Source organism: Oncorhynchus kisutch, linkage group LG30, assembly GCF_002021735.2.
Source record: "Oncorhynchus kisutch isolate 150728-3 linkage group LG30, Okis_V2, whole genome shotgun sequence".
Taxonomy (NCBI): domain Eukaryota; kingdom Metazoa; phylum Chordata; class Actinopteri; order Salmoniformes; family Salmonidae; genus Oncorhynchus; species Oncorhynchus kisutch.
This window is the reverse complement of record NC_034203.2, coordinates 39533582-39539370: the sequence shown is the minus strand read 5'-3', so window position 1 is coordinate 39539370 and position 5789 is coordinate 39533582.

The window sequence follows — 5789 nt, the reverse complement described above, 5'->3', positions numbered from 1 at the left end:
TCCTATCACTTTTCTTGTACTTACGGTAACAAAAATTTGGTGTTCACTTTTCTTGTACTTACGGTAACAAAAATTTGACTCATGTTTGAAAAGGTTTTGCCCACCTCCATTAAGGTGTTTTAAATGCCAAAGAATGGGACATGTAGTGGCTCTGTGCAAAGGAAAGAAAATATATGGAGGGGAACAGGATTATGGTGAATGTGGGAACAAGGTTAACTGTTGTAATTGTGGGGGGCACAGTGCATCATTTGTTGGATGCCAGGTGCAGAAAGTGGCTAGAGAGGCCCAAAGATATAAAATCATACATAATGTCTCTTAAGCAGAGGCTTCAAGGCAGTTTGGTGGAACTATTAGGCAGAATGATGGAGATGACAGGGTCAGTCCTGGAAGAAGTAGACCTACTGTAGGGAGTCATGTTGGTCCTGACACCATTACGAGGCCTGTTCTGAAAGCTTGCTCTCACAAATATGTCGTGTCAAAAGACACCTTGATAGTTAATCAGATTGACTTTATAGCCTTCATTGGAAAGGTTATCAACATGACTGCACTTGAGGAAAGAAGAACAGCCAAGTTGAAGGTTATTGTGGGAGCAGCAACAGTTTTTAGGAGTAACAGATGTTACTGTTGCCATGATTGTTGATATGTTGACTTTTAATCATTCTAATGATTGAATGTCTCAGTATAGTGATAGAGTCATGGTTTTTGTCATCCTTCAGTGGAATGCCAGAAGCCTTATTGCTAACGGTCAGGACATTAAGAAGTATGGAATTGATTTAGAGATCAAACCTGATGTGATATGTGCTCAAGAAACGTGGCTTAGACCACATCTTGATTTTATTATTCCTGGTTATTGTTCAGTTGGATCTTATTGATCAATTGGACAGGGTGGGTGGTTGTGCTACATTCATAAGGGAAGGTCATATATATGGTAATATACCTGTCCCATCTGAATATGAATGTGTGATAGTGGAAATCTACAGTGCAGGTAGTAATATTAAGTAGCAACATTTTTATAACCCTTGTCAACTATCTGTGGCGATGTTTGATGAAATATCTGGAGATTTGCGATCTAGAACGATACAGTGCATTCAGAAAGTACTCAGACCCCTTGACTTTTTCCACATTTTGTTAGATTACAGCCTTATTTAAAAAATGGATTAATTATTTGTTTGACCCTCATCAATCTTAACACAATACCTCATAATGACAAAGCAAAAACAGCTTTTTAGACATTTTTGCACATTTATTACAAATAAAAAAACAAATTAAGACATTTGCATAAGTATTCAGACTCTTAACTCAATACTTTATTGAAGCACCTTTGCCAGCGATTACAGCCTTGAGTCTTCTTGGGTATGATGCTACAAGCTTGGCACACCTGTATTTGGGGAGTTTCTCCCATTCTTCTCTGCAGATCTTCAAGCTCTGTCAGGTTGGATGGGGAGCGTTGCTGCACAGCTACTTTCAGGTCTCTCCAGATATGTTTGATCGGGTTCAAGTCCTTTGATGAGTAAAAAAACCTCACTTTTAGAGTAAGGCTGTAACGTAACAACATGTGGAAAAAGTCAAGGGGTCTGAATACTATATGAATGCACTGTATGAGCCAGTGAGTGTTGTGGGTGACAAAAGGAAGGTGGTTCCTTGGTGGATCAAAGAGTGCACTGCAGCTATTCAAGAAAGAAATAGGGCTTACAGAGTGTTGCATAGGAATACAGTGCCTTCGGAAAGTATTCAGACCCCTTGACTCTTTCTACATTTTGTTACGTTACAGCCTTATTTTAAAATGGATTAAATAAAAAAATGTCCTCAATAATCTACACACAATACCCCATAATGACATCACAATACCCCATAATGACATCACAATACCCCATAATGACAAAGCAAAAACAGGTTTTTAGAAATGTTTGCAAATGTATTCAAAATAAAACTTGACTTACATATTCAAACTAAAACCTAAGTATTCAGACCCTTTGCTACGAGACTCAAGCTCAGGTGCATCCTGTTTCCACAACTTGATTGGAGTCCACCTGTGGTAAATTCAATTGTTTGGTCATAATTTAGAAAGGCACACACCTGTCTATATAAGGTCCCACAGTTGACAGTACATGTCAAAGCAAAAACCAACCATGAGGTCGAAGGAATTGTCTATCTGTAGAGCTCCGAGACAGGATTGTGTCGAGATACAGAACTGGGGAAGGGTACCAAAAGATTTCTGCAGTATTGAAGGTCTCCAAGAACACAGTGGCCTCCATCATTCTTAAATGGAAGAAGTTTGGAACCACCAAGACTCTTCCTAGAGCTGGCTGCCTGGACAAACTGAGCAATCGGGGGAGAAGGGCCATGGTCAAGGAGGTGACCAAGAACCCAATGGTCAGTCTGACAGAGCTCTAGAGTACCTCTGTGGAGAACCTCCCAGAAGGACAACCATCTCTGCAGCACTCCACCAATCAGGCCTTTATGGTAGAGTGACCAGACGGAAGCCACTCCTCAGTAAAAGGAACATGACAGCCCGCTTGGAGTTTGCCAAAAAGGCACCTAAAGACTCTCAGACCATGAGAAACAAAATGATCTGGTCTGATGAAACCAAGATTGAAAACTTTGGCCTGAATGCCAAGCGTCATGTCTGGAGGAAACCTGGCACCATCCCTACGGTGAAGCATGGTAGTGGCAGCATCATGCTGTGAGGATGTTTTTCAGAGGCAGGAACTGGGAGACTAGTCAGGATCAAGGCAAAGATGAATGGAACAAAGTACAAAGAGGTCCTTGATGAAAATCTGCTCAGTACCCCAGGCTGGGGCGAAGGTTCACCTTCCAACTGCACAAGGACCCTAAGCATCACAGCCAATTCAAATCGGAAGTGGCTTCAGGACAAGTATCTGAATGTCCTTGAGTGGCCCAGCAAGAGCCCGGACTTGGAACCAGATCGAACATCTCTGGAGAGACCTGAAAATAGCCATCCAACCTGACAGAGCCTGACAGAGCTTGAAAGGATCTGCAGAGAAGAATGGGAGAAACTCCCCAAATACAAGTGTACCAAGCTTGTAGCATCATACCCAAGAAGACTCAAGGCTGCAATCGCTGCCAATTGCATGCTTCCTCAAAACTTGAGACATCTATGGCATTGTGTTGTGTGAAGAAAAAAAACACATTTTAGTGACCTTTTATCATTCCCAGCACAAGGTGCGCCTGTGTAATGATCATGTTGTTTAATCAACTTCTTGATAAGCCACACCTGTCAGGTGGATGGATTATCTTGACAAAGGAGAAATGCTCACTAACAAGAATATCCTACATTTGAGAGAAAAGCCTTTTGTGCACATGGAAAATGTTGTGGGTCCTTTATTTCAGCTCATGAAACATGGGACAGTTTATATTTTTGTTCAGTGTATATAAGCAACGCAGGTGTGACATTTTAAATGCTCATGTTAATGTGTATAAGAAAAGAGACACTGTTGACTCTTCTTTGAATGCAGATTTGACCATATATGAGATGTGTTCTACAGCTGCACCATTGAGAGCATCCTGACTTGTTGCATCACCGTCTGGTATGGCAACAGCTTGGCCTCCGACCGCAAGGAACTACAGAGGGTAGTGCGAACGGCCCAGTACATCACTGGGGCCAAGCTTCCTGCCATCCAGCATCTCTATACCAGGCGGTGGAAGGCCCTAAACATTGTCAAAGACTTCAGCCACCCCAGTCATAGTCTGTTCTCTCTGCTACCGCACGGCAAGTGGTATCGGAGCGCCAAGTTTAGGTTCAAGAGGCTTCTAACAGCTTCTACCCACAAGCCATAAGACTCCTGAACAGCTAATCAAATGGCCACCCAGACTATTTGCATTACCCCCCCCCCCCCTTCCCTTTTACTCTGCTCCTACTCTCTGTTATGTACATATTACCTTGACTAACCGGTGCCCCCTGTATAAAGCCTCGCTATTGTTATTTTACTGCTGCTCTTTAATTATATGTTACTTTCATTTCTTATTTTATTAGGGATCTTTCTTGAAACTGCATTGTTGGTTAAGGGCTTGTAAGTAAGGATTTCACTGTGAGGTCTACATGCGCATGTGACAAATAACATTTGATTTGATTTTCAACCTTAATAGGCTGCGGATATAAAGCCCTAGGTCATGATCAGTTGTGCTATGTAATGTTTAAGCATCTACTGTACCTGATGAGGTCATGTACGTTCCCCTGGGATAATTTAATAGGATTTGTAGTGAGGGGTTTATACCTACCTGGTTGTAAACATGCAGCAATATTACCTTTTGTAAAGCCTGGCAAGGACCCTTCATGTGCTGATAGTTAGACCAATAGCACTGACCTCTAACTTGTGTAAATTGATGGAAAATATGATAGTCATCAGATTGTCATATTTCCTGGAACATAGAGGTTTATTGAGTCACTGTCAAAGTGGATTCCGTAAAGGTCGATCTACTTTAGATACATTAGTAAAGGTGAGCAAGTTGAAAATACTCCGGCCATGAAAGAAGTAATTGATACTGTCTTTTTTTTTATATTGAAAAGACACTATGTGGAGAGAAGGCCTACTGATTAAGATGGAAGGACTTGGTATTGGTGGGAGATTATATAACTGGGTTTTATCCTTCTTATTTAATCACATTTTTAAGTTAAAATAGGATCTATTTTATCTGATGCCTATGTAGTCGACAATGATATTCCTCAAGGCAGTGCTGTCAGTTCTATTTGTTCAATATTATGATGAATGATTTGTTTTCGAATGTAGGTAGGGGTATTGGGGCTTCCCTATATGCTGATGATGGAGCTATAAGGAAGAGGGGAAGGAATGTCTCGCATGACCATATCTATTCAACGTGATTTACTGGGGTTTAAAATGGTCAGAGACAAAGTCTTGCTGTATGTTCTTCTCAAAGAAGAAAATTGTTGATAATATACAGTTGTTTCTGTATGGACAGCCTATGGGGAGGGTTTCTAAGTACAAATATTTGGGTCTATATGAACTATGGTTCAATAAGAGATATACATGGAAAGATCATGTCATAAATGTTGAAACAAAGTGTAAGAAGGTGGTGAATCTTATGCGCTCGGTCTCTGGTTATGAATGTGGTGCTGACTGACCATCGTTGATGGATATTTATAGAGCTCTGATCAGGACGACAGTTGATTACGGATGTATAGTTTATGGAACAGCGGTGAAAGCTTGGCTTCAGAGGCTGGACAGAATCCAGTATATATCTTTAAGGATATGTATTGGTGCATTTAAATCAACATCTGTATGTGTCTTACTAGTGGAGGCAGGTGAGATGCCATTGGATATACAGAGTAAAAACTGTCATTAGCTTATTGGGTTAGGCTGAAAGGCTGTGAGGTGGATCATCTCACTGCTACCGTTCTAGATGACTGTTGGGAATATACTACTAGACAAGGCAGTGGGTTTGGTTGGAAAGCTTGCTCATGAGTGTGGTTTGAGGGAGTTGGAGGTTGGCCCTTCTGTGCTGATAAGGGATGTTCCTCTGGTTACTCCCAGATCCTGTTTATCTAACCTTGGTAGAGAATAAAATATTGGTCAGAAGTCAGTGATTTAAGGAAACTGGTTGACAATTACATTGGTAGAAGTTTTTATGCATTTTTACTGCTTTTCACAGATACATCCCAAGGACCCAGATAGTAGGCACACAGGAGTAGGCATTTATGTTCTTGAATTTAATATGCAGATATGTAGAATACTAACAGACGAACTGTCAGTATACTCAGTTGAACAGTTGGCGATAGTAATTACCCTTCAGTGGGTGGAGGATGTTCAACC